The sequence below is a fragment of the Bos mutus genome, chromosome 16, assembly GCF_027580195.1.
Source record: "Bos mutus isolate GX-2022 chromosome 16, NWIPB_WYAK_1.1, whole genome shotgun sequence".
Classification (NCBI taxonomy): Eukaryota; Metazoa; Chordata; class Mammalia; order Artiodactyla; family Bovidae; genus Bos; species Bos mutus.
The window spans coordinates 66,777,212-66,802,783 of NC_091632.1; the positions used below are offsets into that span (position 1 = coordinate 66,777,212).

At 37.8% G+C, this 25,572-nt stretch overlaps 1 protein-coding gene and 1 non-coding gene across 2 annotated transcripts in view; both read left to right on the forward strand.

Annotated features, from left to right (window-relative positions):
- Positions 1-25,572, forward strand: part of USH2A (usherin) — a 928,983-nt gene that overhangs the window by 451,782 nt on the left and 451,629 nt on the right. The window lies entirely within an intron of this gene.
- Positions 19,019-19,090, forward strand: TRNAC-ACA (transfer RNA cysteine (anticodon ACA)). The gene has a single exon. It is a non-coding gene; the product is annotated as a tRNA-Cys (tRNA).

A 25,572-nucleotide genomic window follows, 5' to 3' on the forward strand; every position in this document is an offset into this window, starting at 1 on the left:
TGAAAGGAGGCTGGTAAATGAAGAACTGAGCTGAGCATCCTGAGTGAACTAAGAATTCTGTAAGAATTAGAGACAAGATACTAAGTTGGCATATTCGTTTCTTATTTCCACTGTAACAAAGTACCACAGGCTTGGTTGCTTTCTTTTTTTCAAAATAGTAAAACGTGTTTATCAGTTTTCAGAATCAATAGCCAGAAAAAAAATAGAAGATAATTACAATTGCAAGCCATAATGGAAACATGATTAACTTAACAATATAAATTAATTACACAGAATTTGGGGGGGGGGGCGTTCAAGCACAGTGATGTGGTAAGTGGAAGTACATACATGTATGTTTTCATCTGCCCAACCAGTCTGTGTCTTTTGGTTATTACATTTAATGCATTTATATTTAAGCTAATTATCTATATATATCAATCCTGTTACCATTTTCTTAATTGTTTTGGGTTTATTTTCTATAGGTCTCTTCCTTCTCTTGTGTTTCCTGCCTAGAGAAGATCCTTTAGCATTTGCTGTAGAGCTGGTTTGGTGGTGCTGAATTCTCTTAACTCTCATTTGTCTGGAAAGCTTTTGATTTCTCCATCAAATCTGAAGGAGAGTCTTTCTGGATAGAGTATTCTTGGTGGTAGGTTCTTCCCTTTCATCATTTTTTAAATATATCCTGCCATTCCCATCTGGCTTGTAGTTTCTGTTGAGAAATCAGCTGATAAGCGGATGGGAGTTCCCCTGTATGTTATTTGTCATTTATCTTTGCTCTTAATTTTCATCAGTTTGATTACTATGTGTTTTGGTGTGTTCCTCCTTGAGTTTATTCTGCCTGGGACTCTCTGTGTTTCCCTGGACTTGGTTGACTATTTCCTTTTCCATGTTAGGTAAGTTTTCAGCTATTATCTCTTCGAATATTTTCTCAGGTCCGTTCCCTCTTTCTTCTCCTTCTGGGACCCCTATATGAGAATGTTGATGAATTTCATGTTGTCCCAGAGGTCTCTTAAGCTGTCTTCATTTCTTTTCATTCTTTGTTCTATATTCTGTTCTGTGGCAGTGATTTCCACCATTCCAGCCTCCAGGTCATTTGCCTGTTCTTCTGCCTCAGTTATTCTGCTCTAGATTCCTTCTAGTGTATTATTCATCTCTGTTTGTTTGTTCTTTAGTTTTGAAGGTCTTTGGTAAACATTTCTTGCATATTTTCTATTGTTTTCCTGAGATCCTGGATCGTCTTCACTATCGTTTTGCTGAATTCTTTATCTGGAAGATTGCATGTCTTCTACTTCATTTAGTTGTTTTTTCTGGGGTTTTATCTTGTCCCTTCATCTGGGACATAACTTTCTGCTTTTTCATCATAATTAACTTCCTGTAATATGATTTTGTTTTAGCCGCTGTGGGACTGTGCTTCTTGCTTCTTCTGTCTGCCCTCTGATGGCTGAGGCTAAGAGGCTTGTGTAAGCTTCCTGGTGGGAGGGACTGGCATTGAGAAAAACTGAGTTTTGCTCTGGTGCACAGGACCTTGCTCAGTAAAGCTTTAATCCAGTTATCTGCTGATGAAGCCATCAGGGTTGCACTCCTTCCCTGGTAGTTATTTGGCCTGCAGCCACCCAGCCCTGGGTTCTCTGGGCTCTATGCTAGGGTTAATGGTGACCTCCAAGAGGGTTTATGCCAAGGGGGACCTTCCTGGCCTGCTGGTGCCAGTGCCTCTGTCCCCGTGATGAGATCGTGCCATCCCCCTGGAAGCCCTCCAACACTAGCAGGTCATTTTCGTTCCAGACTGATTTCCTTTAAGATTGACTCATTTGGTCTCCTTGCAGTCCAAGAGACTCTCGAGAGTCTTCTCCAACACCACAGTTCAAAAGCATCAATTCTTTGATGCCCAGCTAAATCCACCCAAACTTCCTGTTGCAATATAGAACCATGAGCTAATACATGAGTTTTGTTTTAGGCAACCCAGCTGGGTTCCTCATTAAGGCCTTTCAAAGCTAAAATCAAGAATTTGGGCAGTTGAGCATCTCTTCTGGAGGCTCTGGTAAAGGCTGTTGTTACTGTTCCTTGCTGGTTGTTAGTTTGGGTCTGCTTTTAGCTTCTAGAGGCCATGCTCTCCTGCCTCCATCTATGCCAATAAGCAGATCATCTCTTACATCAAATCCTTACATCCTTTGAACCTCTGACTTCTTCTCCTACCTGTTAGAGAAAACTCCAGTTTTAAAAGCAATAATAATTAGATTGGGCATTCCAGAATGATCTTTTTTTTTTTTTTTTCATATAAGGTAAGGTAATCATGGGAATGACATGTCCTCACAGTCATAGCTGCCACCCACCCTCAAATGGGAGGAATTCCTGTAAGGTGAGAGTCACTAGTTTCGTTTTTAGAAGTCTTCCTACCACAAAGTTCAGAGGCAGAATTATGCAGGTGTGACTTTCATAAGCCTTGGTTTCTTGGTGAAATGGAAATAACAGTACTTACTTCAGAGACTTACTGTGGGAATTACATGTGATAGTGCATGTAAAAATGGTTAGTGCTCACAACTCTTTTTATTTTCTTAAAGAATAAATGATCCATGAACACATACTTTTGGTTTTAGAAGTAATAATATTATTGTTAAATCATAATAAAGATTCTTAATGCCAAACATATATGGATGTGAGAGTTGGACCATAAAGAAAGCTGAGCGCTGAAAAATTGATGCTTTTGAATTGTGGTGTTGGAGAAGACTCTTGAGAGTCCTTTGGACTTCAAGGAGATCAAATCAATCAATCCCAAAGGAAATCAGTCCTGAGTCTTCATTGGAAGGGCTGATGCTGAAGCTGAAGCTCCAATACTTTGGCTACCTGATCGGAAGAACTGACTCACTGGAAAAGATCCTGATGCTGGCAAAAACTGAGCATAAGAGGAGAAAGAGATGACAGAGGATGAGATGGTTGGATGGCATCACCGACTCGATGGACAAGAACTTGAGCAAGCTCCAGGAGTTGGTGATGGACAGGGAAGCCTGGCATGCTGCAGTCCATGGGGTCGCAAAGAGTTGGACACTACTGAGTGACTGAACTGAACTGAATGCCAAACATCCCCTGGGGGCATGTCTCTGAACTACATAATTTAATTCAGAAAATTAGTTGATCATCTACTGTGTACAAGATATAAATCAGAGGTGGGATGTTACATATGTGATTAAGATATTTTTGCTTTTTTCTCAAAGCATTCTTGGTTCAGTTTCTCGGAGGGAAAGATACACAACTAAACATAAAGCTGTTCACTCTGTGGTATTTTCTGTAACGGGAGAGAACAAAGGAAGAGGTAATTCATCAGGAAGATAAAGTAGCACAGAGGAGGTGAATTTTTACAGGCTTTAGAGTAGCATTTCAGAGCTGAAGGACAGTCAGACCTAAGGACCACAGTGGAATAGTCAACAGCACAGAGATATGAATGAGCATCTCATGAAAATTAAATAACACACAGTTTGATGTGACTAAGCACCCTAAGGAAGTGATCAAGAATAGAGGCAAAGTGGGAGTCAGATCATCAAAGGTGCTATAGGAATGCTGAGACATTTATCTTTGTTTTGAGGCAATGGAGAACCATTTAAGTGATGATACAGCATGAGCTTATCTGTCTTAAAATTAAATGACTGAAATATGACTTTACTCTGAAATAGTCACAGCTAAACCTATGCAACCATTGTCTCCAGTGGGCGAAAGGAATAGTAATTTAGAACTCCAAATGCAAAAAGCTAATTGGACTTAACAATACAGATGGCACAAGGACGAGGAGAAGAGGAGAGAAAAGCATTAGGTTTATTTGTTAACAGCTCTATTGTATTATATTTCTGTGCATTAGTCAGTGTAAAATAAAATCTACTTATTTTAAATCCTTTTAAATGGTGTTTAAATATTTCCTGATGACACAATCTGCTAAAGTATTTACCCTTGGTGCATATTCCATTAACCTTGTTGCTGATACAAAGGCTAAAACTATATTTTTAGGGGCCTTGATTATGGAATAAAGCCTAGTGACATCATTATAAAACCACATCTGGATAAGCTTTAGAGTCTTTGTCATTCTATCCGATTTAGAAAATTCAACAAACTATGGGAGAATACCACTATTAACAGACTCTATAGTCTCAGATTATTAGAGTGCTCTTTCTCTAAAAATAAAGACAGGGATTAAAAAGTCCAAAGCTGTAAATGCTATAAAGAAGTACTCAGTACATAGACATCAGAGATATTAGGGGAATTTAGTTGTATTGAATATATAATAAGAATAAAAAGGCAGAAATTAAATTCAAAGTACTCTCTTTTCATATCTTACTTTTGTCAGTATTTCTCACTGTCCATGTGAATGCTTCAGTTCCATAAAGAATGAAATTCTCTTAATATTTTTATAAATTACTTTCAGAATAGTATCTTTGTATCATAGATACAAAAAATTAATGCCCAGGAAAGCATAGGATACTTCTCTTTGTGAAAGAATGACTCAGATATGAAATTGGAAAGAAAATGCTTTTATTCATTCTCCTAAGTGCTTGATAGCTATCTTAAATTGGAAAGAAATGCCTTTTACAATATATTTGATTTTATCCATGGCTAATGTTTGACTGCTTCAAAAGCAGTGATTGTCATTCATTCTTAGTTTTACAAAGTAAATATATGTACTTGAGTGCTGAGATTTTCCATTGCAAGTGATAGAAATCCAACTATTTCTTTCTTTCTTTTTTTTCTTCTTTCTGGTTTCATGTGTGTGTTAGTTGCTCAGTTGTGTCTGACTCTTTGCGACCCCATGGACTGTACCCCGCTAGCCTCTTCTGTCCATGGAATTCTCCAGGCAAGAACACTGGAATGGGTTGCCACACTCTCCTCTAGGGGATCTTCCTAAACCAGGATCGAACCCTGGTCTGCTGCACTGCAGGCTTTACCATCTGAGCTACAAGGGATTCATTCCCTGTTGTAAGTGTGATCTTTCTCTATGGACTGGAGAACATAGTCAGCAGTAACTGTGAGCTCATACCCTGCCTGGAAAAATCCCTCAACCAGGCTGAAACATACAGAGGAAAAATCCTGATTTGCCCATCTTGGATTCTGTGTCCAACTTTGGAACCAAAGACAAGACATGGGTACTAGAAAAAAAGAGAAAAAAAAAAAAAATACAGCCCCAGAGGAAGTCATCTGAGCTGAAGCACCACCCCAAGTGTGGAGTCTTGGCTCTAAAATTTGTTATATTTACAAATATTGGAATCTTACTGCCAGAAAGGCTCAACTTTACTTTTATATGTAATTTTTGTGTGAATGCAGTTAGTAATATGTCTCCTTGAAAATCATTCAGCTTTGCTGTGTACCAGTGTTCTTTCTTTTGAGAATTTCCCTGAAGTTTTATTTTCTTAAAATTGAATCTCTATGTTTAAATTTATTTCCTTCCATTTCTGAGACCCTCAAATTTATCAGTGTATGGGTTTTTTTCCAAATTAAGGAATGAATATTTAGAATTTTTTCTACCTTTATATATTGAAGAAGGGCCATTCAGTCTTTATTTTTGTCATCTGCATAGGACATCTAGAGCCCTTCTGATACAGTTAGGAATGCACTACACCGTGATATCAGTTTTGTAGCTAAACAGCTTAAATGTCATATCTCAATTAATTTGTGTATATTCAACATATACATTTTAAAATAGGATCTATCTTTTCCTGGCACTAAAAGAATTGCTGAAGACAGAGTTGTCAACTTCACAGAATCTTTAAGTTCTCAGTCATACATTGTCTTAACTCTGGTTTCAGTTGGCTAGTTTAAACCTGGTGGCTGTATAACAATAAAAAGAAAATGCAAAAAGAAAAATAAACGCCAAAAGGCAAAATGGTTGTCTGAGGAGGCCTTACAAATAGCTGAGAAAAAAAAAAAGCTAAAGGCAAAGGAGAAAAGGAAAGATATACCCATTTGAATGCAGAGTTCCAAAGAATAGCAAGGAGAGATAAAAAACATTCCTCAGTGATCAATGCAAAGAAATAGAGGAAAAGAATAGAATGGGAAAGACTAGAGATGTCTTCAAGAAAATTAGAAATACAAAGGGAACATTTCAAAGATGGGCACAATAAAGGACAGAAATGGTATGGACCTAGCAGAGTCATAAGATATTAAGAAGAAGTGGCAAGAATATACAGAAGAACTAAACAAAAAAGATCTTTATGGCCTAGATAACCACGATGGTAGGATCACTCACCTAGAGCCAGACATTCTGGAATGCGAAGTCAAGTGAGCCTAAGGAAGCATCACTATGAACAAAGCTAGTGGAGGTGATGGGATTCCAGTTGATCTATTTCAAATCCTAAAAGATGATGCTGTGAAAGTGCTGCACTCAATATGCCAACAAATTTGGAAAACTCAGCAGTGGCCACAAGACTGGAAAGGTCAGTTTTCATTCCAATCCCAAAGAAAGGCAATGCCAAAGAATGCTCAAACTACTGCACAGTTTCATTCATTTCACACACTAGCAAAGTAGTGCTCAAAATTCTCCAAGCCAGATTTCAACAGAACATGAATATGAAGATCCAGATGTTCAAGTTGGATTTAGAAAAGGCAGAGGAACCAGAGATCAAATTGCCAACATCCGCTGGATCATCAAAAAAGCAAGAGTTCCAAAAAAACATCTACTTTTTCTTTATTGACTACACCAAGGCCTTTGATTGTGTGGATCACAACAAACTATGGAAAATTCAATTTTTTTTTTAAATTCTTAAAGAGATGGAAATACTAGACCACCTTACCTGCCTCATGAGAAATCTGTATGCAGGTCAAGAAGCAACAAAACTGGACATGGAATAGCAGACTGGTTCCAAATCAGGAAAGGAGTTCGCCAAAGCTGTGTATTGTCACACTGCCTATTTAACTTATATGCAGAGTACCTCATGTGAAATGCCGGGGTTGATGAAGCAGAAGCTGGAATCAAGATTGCTGGGAATAATATCAATAACCTCAGATATGCAGATGACACCACCCTTAGGGCAGAAAGTGGAGAAGAACTAAAGAGCCTCTTGATGAAAGTGAAAGAGGAGAGTGAAAAAGTTGGCTTAAAACTCAACATTCAGAAAACTAAGATCATGGCATCTGGTCCCATCACTTCATGGCAAATAGATGGGGAAACAGTGGAAAGAGTGACAGACTTTATTTGGGGCTGAAAAATCACTGCAGATGGTGACTGCAGCCATGAAATTAAAAGACACTTGCTACTTGGACGAAAAGTTATGACCTATCTAGACAGCACATTAAAAAGCAGAGACATTACTTTGTCAACAAAGGTCTGTCTAGTCAAAGCTATGGTTTTTCCAGTAGTCATGTATGGATGTGAGAGTTGGACTATAAAGAAAGCTGAGTGCCAAAGAATTGATGCTTTTGAACTGTGTTGTTGGAGAAGACTCCTGAGAGTCCCTTGGACAGCAAGGAGATCCAACCAGTCCATCCTAAAGGAAATCAGTCCTGAATATTCACTGGAAGGACTGATGCTGAAGCTGAAACTCCAATACTTTGGCCACCTGATGTGAAGAACTGACTCATTGGAAAAGACCCTGATGCTGGGAAAGATTGAAGGTGGGAGGAGAAGGGGACAACAGAGGATGAGATGGTTGATGGCATCATCGACTTGATGGACATGAGTTTGAATAATTCTGGGAGTTGGTGATGGAAAGGGAAGCCTGGCGTGCTGAAGTCCATGGGGCTTACAGATAGTTGGACATGACTGAGCGACTGAACTGAACTGATATAACAGTAATAGAACTAATCAAAACTTTACTTTTGAAGTAGTCAAAAAGGAAAAAAAAAATAAGAAAACCAAAGCAAAACATAGTAGATAGTATCCCAAACATCTTGAAGATTTTACATTTTATTATGACATTTTTTTCAAAGTTACTGATTTTTCTAGCCATATGCAAACATACCTACTACTGTAGTGTAATATAGCATAATGCAACATAGTATAAATTAAAAGCCTAATGAACATCATAGAAGACTACTTAAATAAGTTATGGCTGACAACTAACATGTACACTGTTTTACTGTGATTACATAGTCATTTAATAGAATGAGCAGAGCTTTACCAGTATGGTAGCTTCTTCAAAGTATATTGTAAGTACTCATGCCTAAAAACATATCTATACACCACCAACATTTGTATATTTGATTATTTTATTTAGACTACCTCTGGGGGTATACAAAAATGTGTACTAATTGCTAAGCTCCTGGAAGGGAACTGGATAATTGATAAATAAGATGTATATATGAATGGACAACATTGATAATTAAGTATAATATAAAGATGAAATGATAAATTGTAAAATATAAAGATAAAAATGATAGATTATAAATACTAATGAAAATTTGGAAAATAATACAAGAGAAAAATTGCCCACAATTTCACCTACCAGAGACAATTACTAATTATATTTTGTCTTATACATTTATTATTTTCTAATCTTGTTTTGTTAGTGTACATATATACTCATATCTCTGGGTCAGACTCTTTTACAGTCTTTTACCACTTTATAATACATGGTGATCATAGTACCAAATTGTTAAATTCTTTTCAAAAATTGTGCTTTCAGTGACTACACAGTATTTTTAAATATTTCACAATTTATTTAAGTTAATCATTACAATATATGAATTATTTCTAATTTTCTCTGTTATAATGAGTATTGTAATGCCAACATCCCTTTATGTAATATTTTATATGTACATATTTCTAATTTTTAAAAATTAATTCCCCAAATGATTTTCTGTATTAAAGTTATATATTCTTCTTCCTCTTTTGTAAATATTTTTTACCATGAAGTATTCTTGCCATTTCATCGCACTATAATTCTTTTCTCTATTTTGGTTATTTGTACATTTTTTCATATTTATGGTAGTTTTTCAAAGTCATTTTTTGCTTAAACTTGTAGTGAAATCTAGAAATACTTTCCTTCATAGCTTCTTTCTTAGACTAAAAAAAAATTAAAAACATTTTTCTCATCCCAAGAACAGATAGTTTTCCTGATATTTTTCTTGATAACTTATAATTTCAAAATATTTTCTCATGTTCTAGCTTCTATGAGCCTTTAAATTACCAAATGATATATAAACATTAAATGATTTTATTTCCATTTGACAGATGAGGAAATAGAGATTCTGAAAACCTAATTGATATGCCTGGAATCATAAAACTCGTTAATGACAAAGCTAGAACTAAAATTTTGGTGCTTTAACTTTTTGACTCCCAGATCACAGATCTTAACTAAATTTAAAATGAAAGAATAATGGAAAATTACATTACATTATTAATAACATTCAGTGGTGTCAAAATATTAATACAACATTCATATCTTCATCACATTATCAATGTGTTCAGCTAAATGTTCAACAACATGTCAACTAAATGTCTCTTATTCAAATGTTAGCTTTAGTTTTTAAATTTTAAAGCAAGCTACTTATGTTAAATGAGAACTTTCTAATATTCAGTACTCATAAATTGAGGAGATAAATGTAGAAAATATAGGTCTGCAGAATGTACTATTGATGGGAAAGAGCCCTTTCTTTAAAGTCAGTAATGAAAAGTTACCCAACATGAACTGGAATTTTTATGACTGTTGGATAACCTCATATCATCCCTATTTCAATTGGCTATGGACCTGAAAGGATAACATATCCTTTTAATCCACTCAACAGAAATGGTAGTTTGCTAGAGTTTCTGTGAAAATGTCAGACCAGTGGCTTAAGTAGCAGGAATTTATTTTCTCACAGTCCTTCCTGCTAGAAGTCCAAGATCAAGGTGTCAGCAGGTTTGGTTTCTCCTGAGGCCTCTCTTCTTGGCTTGCAGATGGCCGCCTTCTGGCCTTGTCCTCACATGTCTTGCCTCTCTGCACATGTATCCCTGGTGTCTTTGTGTCCAACCTTCCTCTTCTTACAAAAACACCAGATTGGATTAAGACCCATGCTAACAGCTTTATTTTATTTTTTTTTAAATTTTACTTTATTTTTAAACTTTACAATATTGTATTTGTTTTGCCAAATATCGAAATGAATCCGCCACAGGTATACATGTGTTCCCCATCCTGAACCCTCCTCCCTCCTCCCTCCCCATACCATCCCTCTGGGTCATCCCAGTGCACCAGCCCCAAGCATCCAGTATCGTGCATCGAACCTGGACTGGCGACTCGTTTCATACATGATATTATACATGTTTCAATGCTATTCTCCCAAATCTTCCCACCCTCTCCCTCTCCCACAGAGTCCATAAGACTGTTCTATACATCAGTGTCTCTTTTGCTGTCTCGTACACAGGGTTATTGTTACCACTTTTCTAAATTCCACATATATGCGTTAGTATACTGTATTGGTACTTTTCTTTCTGGCTTACTTCACTCTGTATAATAGGCTCCAGTTTCACCCACCTCATTAGAACTGATTCAAATGTATTCTTTTTAATGGCTGAGTAATACTCCATTGTGTATATGTACCACAGCTTTCTTATCCATTCATCTGCTGATGGACATCTAGGTTGCTTCCATGTCCTGGCTATTATAAACAGTGCTAACAGCTTCATTTTAATGTAATCACCTTTTTAAAGACTCGATATCCAAGTATAGTCACATTCTGAGCTACTGGGTTTAGAGAGTCAATGTATGAATTTTGGCAGGGATATCATTCAGCCCATAACAGTAGGTATGCATGCATACTAAGTAACTTCAGTTGTGTACGACTCTTCGCAGTCCCATGGACTGTAGCCCACCAGGCTTCTTTGTCCATGGGATTATCCAGACAAGAATACTGGAGTGGGTTGCCATGCCCTCCTCCAAGGGATCTGGATCAAATCCACCTCTCATGTCTCCTGCATTGGCAAGTAGGTTCTTTTCCACAAGCACCACTTGGGAAGCCCAGCAGTAGGTATACTATGAGATGATAGAACATAACTGCGCACCAAGGTAATGAAAATTCAATAAATATTTATTCCTCCCTTCTCCCTCCCTCCCTTCTTTCCTTCTTTCCTTCTTTCCTGTTTTTGGGAAGTAAAACCTAAAAGAATATTAGAATAAAATATTTTTAAGAATGCTTATTTGTGGTTCTTTTACATTCATCCACTTATTCATTCAGTCATCCATTCATGAAAGAGGCTCAGATAATATTATAGTGTTTGACTAAAGAGTGGCATGGTGCATGTTCAGTTCAGTTCAGTCGCTCAGTCGTGTCTGACTGTTTGCAACCCCATGGACTGCAGCATGCCAGGCCTCCCTGTCCATCACCAGCTCCCGGAGTTTACGCAAACTCACGTCCATTGAGTCAGTGATGCCATCCAACCATCTCATCCTCTGTCGTCCCCTTCTCCTCCCACCTTCAATCTTTCCCAGCATCAGGGTCTTTTCCAATGAGTCAGTTCTTTGCATCAGGCGACCAAAGTATTGGAGTTTCAGCTTCAGCATCAGTCCTTCCAATGAATATTCAGGACTGATTTCCTTTAGGATGGACTGGTTGGATCTCCTTGCAGTCCAAGAGACTCTCAAAGTCTTCTCCAACACCATAGTTCAAAAGCATCAATTCTTCGGCACTCAGCTTTCTTTATAGTCCAACTCTCACATCCATACATGACTACTGGATAAACCATAGCTTTAACTAGACGGACCTTTGCTGGCTAAATAATGTCTCTGCTTTTTAGTATGCTGTCTAGGTTGGTCATAACTTTTCTTCCAAGTTGCAAGCATCTTTTCATTTTCATGGCTCAAGTCACCATCTGCAGTGATTTTGAAACCCCCCAAAATAAAATCTGTCACTGTTTCCATTGTTTCTCCATCTATTTGCCATGAAGTGATGGAACCAGATGCCATGATCTTAGTTTTCCTAATGTTGAGTGCATGTAGACATATGGCTTACAATTTTCCTCTCTGGGCTCCCATTTCTCATGTCATTTAGCTTGAGTGAGTGAGTGAAGTCGCTAAGTCGTGTCTGACTCTTTGCGACCCCATGGACCATAGCCTACAAGGCTCCTCTGTCCATGGAATTTTCCAGGCAAGAGTACTGGAGTGGGTTGCCATTTCCTTCTCCAGGGGATCTTCCCAACCCAGGGATCGAATCCGGGTCTCCCGCATTGCAGGCAGATGCTTTACCGTCATTCAGCTTACTCTCCTGGAAATTTTGATTGACTTAGTCATCTTTATCACTAGACTGTGAGGCCCTGAGGGCAGGATCTGTATCTTTCATGTTCTATCTATCCTGAAGACATGGGAGGCTCAGTATTCTTGCCTGGAGAATCTCAATGGAGAGAAGAGCGTGGTGGGCTACAGCCCAGGGGGTCACAAAGAGTCAGACATGACTGAGCAACTAAGCACACACACACATATCATAAAGGAATAATAAAGATTGTTTTCAGAATGAATAAATCAATTTTTTTATTTATGTGAAAACTAGATATTGTTATGTGGATGATTTGTCAGGATGCCAGACTGGTATTCGAAGGGATGTTCAGAGACAGGATAACTTGAGACTGAGTCAGACAAGTTGGTTGGTATTAGAGAAATGAGAAATGACACGTGACCTCAGTGCTTGACATCCACTGGGAAAATATTTGCTTCTTATTTTTCAGATCACACAGCTATACAGACTGTGCGAGTCTCATAAGCATACAATTTGTGGAAAACCCCTGAGAGGTACCATCCCATAGCTATAAATATGACTCATTTGATTATATTAAAGGATGTAAAAATTGATCAGTCGTTTAGAACTTTTAAAGTAGTTATGCAGTTTAATCCCATATAATCACAAGCAAAAGACTGATACATATTTTAAACGTAAAACTGTGGTTTTTACTATGTGGCAGATTTCAGTTGAGTTTTAGTAAATGACCCATGACTTAGACAAAATCATCCTCCCGTTTTCATGTTTACTATACTACCCAGTTGCATTCAAATCTAGAACAGTAGAAAAAGAGTCCAAGTAAAAAAAAAAGCAAAAGCACCAAATTCCACTAGAGCTTAAGGAAGTTAGCCTCATATATCCCAACTTTTAAAGATTATTTTGCAAAGATGATACTCCTATACTGGCCTCTACTTTTTTTACACCCTATTGTAGAAATGTATACAAGTTCAATAACTTCTAGGGATATACTACAAAATATGCAAATATTTGAATATCTACTTCATGTAGAGAGGTTAGAAAGTCACTTTCTGCCTGTTGTGTAGCTCTATTATGCAAAAATCAAGATGATGCTGGTCATAAATTCTATTAGGTTGGAACTTGGGGTGTTGAAAAGACTATATAGATAATTTTAAGAGATTTCCCTTGCAGCTGAATCACTGCTCTAAAGTTAAGCTTGGTTTTTAAAATATAAATCAAATAAATGTTTTCCATAAAGCAACACACTTTTAGTGTAAACTGAACTCCCACAAACTTTTGAGTACACATTTCTCATTCAGCATCTATCAGATTCTTCCTCTGAAAAATCATTTTATAAAAACTGAAGTTTGGCTTTCATATCTTTTCAACTATTTTGTTTTAATGATGGTGGTATTCTGATCTATCGTGGTAAAGAAATAGGCTATTTTAAACTATGTGCTGTAAATAAAGTTAGTTTATAGATACTAACATTAAACAGTAATCAAGGTATTTAGGAATATTTTACAGTGTGATTAAGGAAATAGAAATCTTGTAAAATTACTACCATGGAAAATCTGAGAAAAGTTCATTACAATTTTAGTAATAGTGAAGCTATTCACCAAATGTACAGATGATGGCTCTAAGACAAATTAAACAGGTACATATAGTTGATCTTTTCCCCTTTGTCAGATGGGTATCGTAGCATGAATAAACAAATACTTGCATTTATATTTCATCAATATTCTCATAATTTATTTTTAGATGTGATTTACTGTATAATATGATGAAAAATTAAGAACCTGAAAATGTCAGCATTTGGGGGACAGTAGTAAAATATTCTACAGTAAAATATTAACACTAATACATTATCTTCAATTTTGTGTCTATAAGTGTTTTGGTGCTAATATCCTCATTGTAGTTTGGTCTTAATCAGTGGAATTTTAGTTATTCACTAAATTAGTTCCTCTTATAACTATCTGTCTTCATTGCAAGAGATGCACAATCATTTGTAATTTTGCACAAATATTCTTCTCAAATCACTTACCATTTTATATTGTAGTTTATTGAAGTAATAAAAATTAAAGTGGTTTGGAATCATGGGTATGCAATAAATATCTACACCATAAAAAGCATAGCATCTTTGAAGTTTGGAAAACATAACCCAAAGTGATGTCTAGTTCAAAAGGGATATCTGAAAATATCTTGTACACATCTTATGTGCTGAATCTCAGCATAGAAAACACGTATTAGATGCACATAGCAGATGATGCCTGACAAATATTTGTGGAGTGAATAGAGAAATAAATGCCAACAAAAAGCTATTTCTGAATGTGTGTATTGTCATATAAATATACTTCCTTTCCCTAAATGGACTATATGCTTTAGATTTAGTTGAAATTTTTTATCTGACCTTTAGATAATTATAGGATAACTATTTTTAAAGTATGTTATTTGCTGTATTTGTCATCCTTAATTCTTGGGAGTACATCTAAATTAAAATAATCCATTAGCCTCTGCTGTTTAAAATTGTTTAAAATTGTTATATCTTACCTGTGTAATGCATTCTTCTTTATAAAATGCTCTTATGGCTGTTTGTCTTATTTTATCTTCACATTAATTGTAAGTAGAGATGTTACAAATAATATAGTGATGCCTAACACTTCAGTGATTCACTCACGTTTACACAAATCAAGACAGAAAACTCAAACCCAAGTCTTTGCTGATTCCTTTTCTATTTTTTCGTATTTTCGTGCACTGGAACACAATCCAGTAGTATAGCAAGGTTTGCCTCCTTGCTTTTGTAGTGGGTCTTGCTGCTGCTGCTGCTAAGTCGCTTCAGTTGTGTCCGACTCTGTGCGACCCCATAGACAGTAGCCCACCAGGCTCCCCCGTCTCTGGGATTCTCCAGGCAAGAACACTGGAGTGGGTTGCCATTTTCTTCTCCAATGCATGAAAGTGAAAAGTCAAAGTGAAGTTGCTCAGTTGTGTCCGACTCTTCGCGACACCATGGCCTGCAGCCTACCAGGCTCCTCCATCCATGAGATTGCTTTACATAATAACAACTATATCAAAAGGGAAAAAAAGGAAATTGATCACATGGTTATTAACCAAACTTAGAAACAGTCAGCATCAGCTTTATCAGTGAAATCTACCATAATAGTTTTGGTTTGTTTCAAAGTCTCTTGTCCTAGTATTTAAAATTTTAAATACTCTGAATTGGAAATATGAGGGAGACTTTTGCTTTTCATGTGGTACTCTTTACAATGTACTAGTTTAATTTTTTAATATCTGCATATACACTGCTGCTGCTGCTGCTAAGTCGCTTCAGTTGTGTCCGACTCTGTGCGACCCCATAGACAGTAGCCCACCAGGCTCCCCCATCCCTGGGATTCTTCAGGCAAGAACACTGGAGTGGGTTGCCATTTCCTTCTCCAATGTATGAAAGTGAAAAGTGGAAGTGAAGTCGCTCAGTGGTGTTCGACTCTTCCCGACCCCATGGACTGCAGCCTACCAGGCTCCTCCATCCATGGGATTTTCCAGGCAAGAGTACTGGAGTGGGGTGCCATAATTTTACCCCCAAAATGTAAATAACTGGTTGTATGGGGAAAAAAGCCTTAGGAAAATACAAATCATTATGCATATAATGGCATGAGTTCAGTTCAGTTCAGTCACTCAATCGTGTCCGACCCCATGAATTGCAGCACACCAGGCCTCCCTGTCCATCACCAGCTCCAAGAGTTCACCCAGACTCACATCTGTCAAGTCGGTGATGCTATCCAGCCATCTCATCCTCTATCGTCTCCTTTTCCTCCTGCCCCCAATCCCTCCCAGAATCAGTCTTTTCCAATGAGTCAACTCTTCACATGAGGTGGCCAAAGTATTGGAGTTTCAGCTTTAGCATCATTCCTTCCAAAGAAATCCCAGGACTGATCTCCTTTAGAATGGACTGGTTGGCTCTCCTTGCAGTCCAAGGGACTCTCAAGAGTCTTCAATACCACAGTTCAAAAGCATCAATTCTGCAGCGCTCAGCTTTCTTCACAGTCCAACTCTCACATCCATTCGTGACCACTGGAAAAACCATAGCCTTGACTAGATGGACCTTTGTTGGCAAAGTAATGTCTCTGCTTTTCAATATGCTATCTACGTTGGTCATAACTTTCCTTCCAAGGAGTAAGCGTCTTTTAATTTCATGGCTCAAGTCACCATCTGCAGTGATTTTGGAGCCCAAAAAAGTAAAGTCTGACACTGTTTCCACTGTTTCCCCATCTATTTCCCATGAAGTGATGGGACCAGATGCCATGATCTTCGTTTTCTGAATATTGAGTTTTAAGCCAACTTTTCACTCTCCTCTCTCACCTTCATCAAGAGGCTTTTTAGTTCCTCTTCACTTTCTGCCATAAGGGTGGTGTCATCTGCATATCTGAGGTTATTGATATTTCTCCCAGCAATCTTGATTCCAGCTTGTGCTTCTTCCAGCCCAGCGTTTCTCATAGTCATGTTTATTAACATTATTTGTAATTAACAAACAAATGCTATTCTATTGTCAGATATTTTTAAATGATTTACATATAAATGCAATACTAATGTTTGTTTTTGCTATATTACATATAGCCAAGCCATCCTAGATTCAGATATATTGCCTCATATCTATATCATTATACCATATTTTCTTACTTTTGTAAAATATAGTTAATATGTGTTTCTGTATCTTATCTTTTTATCTTTTATGTGTTTCTCTATCTTATCTTTTTATCTTATTACTCAAATAAGGCTGTGTTATTTTCTCTCAACTTCAGTGACCATGTCCTAATCTGTCTTATTTTGGTTTTCTTTGTTTTAGTTTCATTTGGCTTTTCATTCGTTTTGAACAGTCTTTGAGAGGAAAAGGGCAGAAGGTTGTTTTGGGGTTATATGTTATTGTTCAGTGGGTAAGTCATGTCTGACTCTTTGGGAGCCCATGGATTGCAGCATTCCATGTTTCCCTGTCCTTCACTATCTCCCGAAGTTGGCTCAAATTCATGTTCATTGAGTTGGTGATGCTATCTAACCATCTCATCCTCTGCCACCCTCTTCTCCTTTTGCCTTCCATCTTTACCAGCATGGGGGTCTTTTCCAGTGAGTCAGCTCTTCACATCAGGTGGCCAAAGTATTAGAGCTTCAGCTTGAGGTTATGTGAAAAAAAGGAAAGAGAACCAATTTTCCTCTTTTATCACCTGTAAATTGTACCTGTTTTCACTTTCATCTCCTGAATCTACACTCTGATGACACTGTCCATCTAAGAAACATACAGAGTCCCAAAGCACCAGGTGTGACACCGTGAGCCCTCATTGATTATACTCTAAAGGTGATATAGATTAATGGATAGCTGGGTGGATGAATGGATACATAGGTAGATAGGTAGATTTAGTTCAGATTTACTTCAGATCTCATTAATCTGAATATACAAGTAATTCTTAATTCTAAGACTCATATTTCATTTTTTCATTGCCTCCACCTCTACTAGGTGATCTTTGCCCCCTGCAAACTAATCCATTCACGTATCTGTGGAGCCATATGGGTTTTCTCACATGGACTTAGGATCAAGCCTGACATCAGTTGGCCAAGTGCCACAGTAACTGTACTAGGCATGTCCATGGCCCTGATCTAGATAAACATCACCATACCTGGGCATCAGAGGTGCTACTCTTCCACTGACACTCCACCAGGTACTGCATCTATTCCCAGGTGAAGTAGTTGCCCACCGGGGGCCACCTTAGATTCCCCCAGGCACGAGTGGGCACTAAGATTACTCTTCCAGGTAGGGTTGTCCCAGATGGATCCTATACTCTCTATCATTGTACTTTGCTGATATTCCTCTTCCTCTTGGTATCAGTGGTGGTGAAAGAATGGCTTTATTCCTTGCATCACTCTTTTTTTTTTTTTCAATAATGTAAGTTCTGATTTATTTTTTTTAAGGTTTGTATTTTTTTAAATTTATTTTAATTGGAGGCTAATTACTTTACAATATTGTAGTGGTTTTGCCATACATTGACATGAATCAGCTATGGGTGTACATGTGTTCCCATCCTGAATACCCCTCCCACCACCCTCTCCATCCCATCCCTCTGGGTCAATGAGTCCTCAAGGAATGCTGAATGCATTCCAGTATCTTAAAAAGTTTAGCAAGACAAGTCTAAGTAAACAAACATAAGGCTCTTTTGAAAATAATCTCTCTCTTCTGAGAACCAAAGCATGCCAGCTTCTTCAGTGGTGAATTCTTAAAAATGTTTCCCAGTTTTCAACACAGACTCCTGTTGGACCATCTCATGAATTGTTCAGAATACTCAGACATATCTGAATCCATAGTACACACAAATTTGTTCCCTCTTTCTATGATTTCCAAACCTACCCCTAGTGCCAAGAATACTGCTATCCATTTCTGACACAGAGTGCTGGTTACACACCCTGCTGGATAGATCCAAAGAAATATATATGTATCTTACACTCCAGTTGGGACCCTTCTGTACTGAAGTTAGAAAAACAGAGAATGAGGAAAGGAGAGAATAGTGAGGGCAGAAAAGAGAGTGAGGTGGAAAAATTTATCTTAAGAATTTGGCTCAGGTGATTGTGGGAAAGTCTGAAATTTGTAGGACAGGTCAGCAGGCAAGAGACCCAAGAAGATTTGGTGTTGCTGCCTTGAGTTTAAAATCCACAGGGCACAGCAACAGGCTGGAAACTCAGGTCGAATTTTTATGATATAGTTTACAGACATAATTCCCTATTATTTGGGAAACCTCAGTCTTTGCTCTTAAGACCTTTAACTGATTGGATGAGACTCACCTACATTGTGGAGAGTAATCTGCTTTATTTAAAGTCAACTGATTACAAATGTTAATCCCATTTAAAATATACCTTCACAGTAACATTTAAACTAACCTTGACTTCCCTAGTGGCTCAGATGGTAAAGCATCTGCCTACAATGCAGAAGACCCAGGTTCAATCCCTGGTTTGAGAAGATCCCCTGGAGAAGGAAATGGCAACCCACTCCAGTATTCTTGCCTGGAAAATCCCATGGACAGAAGAGCCTGGTAGGCTACAGTCCATGGGGTTGCAAAGAGTTGGACATGACTGAGCAACTTTCTTTCTTTTCTTTGCTTCCCTGGTGGCTCAGAGGTTAAAGCATCTGCCTCCAATGCGATAGACCCGGGTTCGATCCCTGGGTTCGATCCCTGGGTTGGGAAGATCCCTTGGAGAAGGAAATGGCAGACCACTCCAGTACTTTTTCCTGGAGAATCCCATGGACGGAGGAGCCTGGTGGGCTACAGTCCACAGGGTCGCAAAGAGTCGGACATGACTGAGGGACTTCACTTTCACTTGACCTAAAAAGTAGACAACATAGCCTACCCAAGTTGACACATAAAACTAATCATCACAGGTATACTCCTTTGAAAAATCATCAGTAAAATATCAATTAATTCAGAAAAAATGTTAGACACTGTCATAGTGTCAAGTTGTAAAATAAGTGTTTTTCCTGAAGGAATGTCGACAGATTCCTCTTTGAAAATTACTGTTTTATTTCTCCATCTATTAGTGTCCTCTTTGATTTCTTTCACCAGTGTTTTATAGTTTTCTATATATAGGTCTTTAGTTTCTTTAGGTAGATATATTCCTAAGTATTTTATTCTTTCCGTTGCAATGGTGAATGGAATTGTTTCCTTAATTTCTCTTTCAGTTTTCTCATTATTAGTGTATAGGAATGCAAGGGATTTCTGTGTGTTGATTTTATATCCTGCAACTTTACTATAATCATTGATTAGTTCTAGTAATTTTCTGGTGGAGTCTTTAGGGTTTTCTATGTAGAGGATCATGTCATCTGCAAACAGTGAGAGTTTTACTTCTTCTTTTCCAATTTGGATTCCTTTTATTTCTTTTTCTGCTCTGATTGCTGTGGCCAAAACTTCCAAAACTATGTTGAATGGTAATGGTGAAAGTGGGCACCCTTGTCTTGTTCCTGACTTTAGAGGAAATGCTTTCAATTTTTCACCATTGAGGATAATGTTTGCTGTGGGTTTGTCATATGGAGAAATATACCATGTTCATGGATTGGAAGAATCAATATAGTGAAAATGAGTATACTACCCAAAGCAATTTATAGATTCAATGCAATCCCTATCAAGCTACCAACGGTATTCTTCACAGAGCTAGAACAAATAATTTCACAATTTGTATGGAAATACAAAAAACCTCGAATAGCCAAAGCTATCTTGAGAAAGAAGAATGGAACTGGAGGAATCAACCTGCCTGACTTCAAGCTCTATTACAAAGCCACAGTTATCAAGACAGTATGGTACTGGCACAAAGACAGAAATATTGATCAATGGAACAAAATAGAAAGCCCAGAGATAAATCCACGCACATATGGACACCTAATCTTTGACAAAGGAGGCAAGAATATACAATGGATTAATGACAATCTCTTTAACAAGTGGTGCTGGGAAAACTGATCAACCACTTGTAAAAGAATGAAACTAGAACACTTTCTAACACCATACACAAAAATAAACTCAAAATGGATTAAAGATCTCAATGTAAGACCAGAAACTATAAAACTCCTAGAGGAGAACGTAGGCAAAACACTCTCCGACATACATCACAGCAGGATCCTCTATGACCCACCTCCCAGAATATTGGAAATAAAAGCAAAAATAAACAAATGGGACCTAATTAAACTTAAAAGCTTCTGCACAACAAAGGAAACTATTAGCAAGGTGAAAAGACAGCCTTCAGAATGGGAGAAAATAATAGCAAATGAAGCAACACACAAACAACTAATCTCAAAAATATACAAGCAACTCCTACAGCTCAATTCCAGAAAAATAAATGACCCAATCAAAAAATGGGCCAAAGAACTAAATAGACATTTCTCCAAAAAAGACATACAGATGGCTAACAAACACATGAAAAGATGCTCAACATCACTCATTATCAGAGAAATGCAAATCAAAACCACTATGAGGTACCATTTCACACCAATCAGAATGGCTGCAATCCATAAATCTACAAGCAATAAATGCTGGAGAGGATGTGGAGAAAAGGGAACCCTCTTACACTGTTGGTGGGAATGCAAACTAGTACAGCCACTATGGAGAACAGTGTGGAGATTCCTTAAAAAACTGGAAATAGAACTGCCTTATGATCCAGCAATCCCACTGCTGGGCATACACACTGAGGAAACCAGAAGGGAAAGAGACACGTGTACCCCAATGTTCATCACAGCACTGTTTATAATAGCCAGGACATGGAAGCAACCTAGATGCCCATCAGCAGATGAATGGATAAGAAAGCAGTGGTACATATACACAATGGAGTATTACTCACCATTAAAAAGAATACATTTGAATCAGTTCTAATGAGATGGATGAAACTGGAGCCTATTATACAGAGTGAAGTAAGCCAGAAAGAAAAACACCAATACAGTATACTAACGCATATATATGGAATTTAGAAAGACGGTAACAATAACCCTGTGTACGAGACAGCAAAAGAGACACTGATGTATAGATCAGTCTTTTGGACTCTGTGGGAGAGGGAGAGGGTGGGGAGATTTGGGAGAATGGCATTGAAACATGTATAATATCATGTATGAAACGAGTCGCCAGTCCAGGTTCGATGCAGGATACTGGATGCTTGGGGCTGGTGCACTGGGACGACCCAGAGGGAGGGTATGGGGAGGGAGGAGGGAGGAGGGTTCAGGATGGGGAACACAGGTATACCTGTGGCGGATTCATTTTGATATTTGGCAAAACTAATACAATATTGTACAGTTTAAAAATAAAATAAAATTTAAATAAATAAATAAATAAAATAGCTCAACTGGAAAAAAAAAACTTATGCAATGTGTAAAATAGATAGCTAGTGAGGAATTGCTATATAGCACAGGGAGCTCAGCTCTGTACTCTGTGATAACCTAGAGGGGTGGGATGGGGATGAGGGAGAGGTTCAAGAGGGAAAGGATATATGTATACCTATGGCTGATTCACATTGTTGTATGGCAGAAACCAACACAACACTGTGAAATGATTACCCTCCAAATAAAAATAAATTTTTAAAAAACTCATGAAAAAAAAAAAGAAAATTACTGTTTTAAAGAGAAAAACCTGTCATTCTATGGAAATGACTCAAGGATAGACGATTTGGTAGAAGTCTTACAAGGGACCAATCTACTTCTTGTGACATCGAAGACTTCTTCAACTTCTAAAAATGCAGAGGTTACTTATGATACATTGCATTTTTACAAGTTGATATAGAAGCATAATTTTTAAAAGATATTTACACTCTAACATTACAGTTTACATGCTGGGAACCTATTGTGGTTATTTTACATATTCTCTCCTTATATGCAGGACAGTTTGCTTATCATTTCATTCCAAATTAAATTGCAAGAGCATTTTATGGAGAATGAAACAGATGATTCTCTCCAAGCCACTGTAATGTTCAGAGCAAATATCTAAGAAGTAAAAACTTTTATCACAATATTCTGGATGTTTAAAACTTATTTCTAAGTTTTCTTAGAAAAATAGACATTCAGTAGAGTTTAACCTTTCACAGCATCAAACTCTAACTTCTTTTTTTACAGATGAAGAAACCAAGAGCCAGTGAGGGCAGGTGTTTTCCCCAAATCCATGTAGACTAAGGGCTGTGCCAGAACTAGACAAGGATTTCCCAATGCCTGGCTCCATTATGTGTGGGTCCTTTGCATCATCACTACAGAGTTATCAACCAGGAATCCAGTGGTCTTTCCAAAAACGCCCCAAACTGTCTTTATAGCTTTATTTTCTTTACTTTTTCTGTATGTCCTGCACCTGAGCTAAACTGAAACTTCTTGACCTAAGTCTAAACATTTTTAACCAAGCTTGTGCTGAATTATTCTACAACAATACCCTTTGCCAACTCTTCCCATGCAGAATGTCTGCTCCCTCTGACTCTACTGCTTTAAAACCTGTCTAAATGCTGTCTCCTTTTTGATAGATGGATATACCTACAGATTTATCTCAAAATTTCACAGATTTCATCAATCTGCATATACATATGAGTCTCAGTTCTAATACTCATATTTCACTTATTTACTGCCCTCACTTCAAGTAGGTGATCTCTGCCTCCTGCAAACTAATCCACATGAGTAGCAACCATCCTTCTAAGACTGAGGGAAAATGCCCCAGATTTGTAGGAAAAATTTAGCTAAGTTATATGATTGAAGTTTCTCAGATAATATTCCTGTAATGTTATCTCAGGTCTTTCTCTTTGGTTTGTGAGATAAAAGCGTTTATGAAAATTGAAAGCTGGATACTGATTTCCTAATTCTATTTCTTACTGTCCAGAGGCAAAGTAGAAGAATGGGTGGGATGTTAGTGTGTGTGTGTGTGTGTGTGCATGCGTGTAAGGTTATGTTATTATAAAAGTAACCAAGAAAAATAACTTTGGGCTAAACATACCATAATTTATTACAAATTAAGTGGTAGAGAGACTCAGAAAGCCAGACTCAAGACTGCTGGCTAAGAATGCTGTCAGCCTAAGGAGTTTAGTATGGAAGACTTTTGCTCTAACCAGCCAGTGAGAGAAGGCGAAATTAGGAAGCATCATCCCTCATTATCACAGACAAACTAGTGACTGACAACTCACAGCAGGTAGGGCTCCCCCACCACATGCCATCTGCTGCTATCCTGAGGGAGGGATTAGGCTTTCCTCTCTTTATTTCCAGTTATCCTATTGCAATGAAGTTTTCACTTTTCCACCATCAGAAGTGTCCAAATATTAGGAGTCATACGGGGGTTCCTATAAGATGCATCCTTCTTCTCCAATAGTATGTAATACTGTGAATACTTACATCTGGGATAAAGATGCTCACAAAGGAAATTTGCTAAAAGGGCAAATAAATAGAATGTAGACCATACATCTGTTGGGGAGAAATAGGAGATTCTCCATGAATAGTATACACTTTGAATAAGGATTTGATGAAAGTGAAAGATATGAATTTCTCTGATAAAGTGGGAAATATTGTAAGCACAAATAGAAAATTTGTGGAGTTCAGTAATGTAGTTTGGGTGCGGTTTTATATGCAAATCCTTACCTGGGCAAAATGATTCCAGCTCTGTAAATTAATTAGAAAGCACATGAATGAATGTCAGTCTTCGTTAATTGCTCATCTGGCCAAAGAACATCATGTTGCAAGTTAAGGTTTCTATGAGGAGCAGAAGAGCAGTGATGTTCAGACTAAAGAAAGCCTCTGTTTTTATTAATTATAAGGTCAGAACTGACTTTTCTGGAATCAGAAGAGAAGCACGGGTGGAGCAGGAGCTGTCCTCTGGCAGAGATGAATGCACTCTGACATACCACGTGTGTTCTGGCATAACTCATTGCTTTCCGGGTGTCTGTGGAAAATACAATACCTCCTAGGTCTGCTGCCCTAGATGGGTTCTCACTGAACCATGCCTTTTCCCTGGTTCTCAAGTTGGAATACCCAATGACAGAAGGAGATGTGGTCAGCACCTACGTAGATGGTTCCCATGTTTTTCAACATCCTGATGATGATCTGTGGACAAGATGCACATAAAGGAGAGAGAAAATTCAGGAAAAATCTGTTTTTCTTTTGTGAAATACTACTAGGAATTTCTCAGAGAAAGAACCAGATGATAAAGAAGCAAAGTGAAAGTGAAAGTCGCTCAGTCGGGTCCGACTCTTTGTGACCCCATGGACTGCAGCTTGCCAGGCTCCTCTGTCCATGGACTTCTCCAGGCAAGAATAGTAGAGTGGGTTGCCATTCCATTCTCCAGGGGATCTTCCTGACCCACAGATCGAACCTGGTCTCCCGTATTTCAGGCAGATTTTTTACCGTCTGAGCTACCAGGGAAGCTCAAAAACTGCTTTTAATTTTTTGATGGGAGAAACCAATTAAAAGATAGAAATTTCTCACTTTATACTAGAAATTAAAAGAAAATATTGCTTAATTATTGCTTCATTTTGTAAACTGAGATCAATGAAATGCTGTGAACAATGGCAAGAAATCAATCATAAAATAGCATAAAATTCATGGCCAGTATTGTAAATTAAAGCCTGCCTGACAGTATTTGGTGAGGTGTCCGTGCACTGGGATGCATTTCCTTGTATCACATCTCAGGATACTGAGATCCATTTATAAAGCATATTAGAGTGATCTGCTTTCCCCCGTCCACAACTCCCTGTGTTTGATTTTATGCAAATGATGACATCAAGGAAATGGTAAAGAAGATGTTACTAAGGGGCTCTGACAAACAGTAGCCTTATATTTTTAGGATTCTCCTACCTTCCATTTACTGACTCAGAGTTGGTACATACCTGTGATTGTTTGAATCCATTGATCCATTACGTTGCCCTTGAAGGACCTAATCACATCTGTACAGTCATACTGCCAAATCAGGCAGAGAGGAGAGAATCATCATCACATTCTTCTTTGCTTTAAAG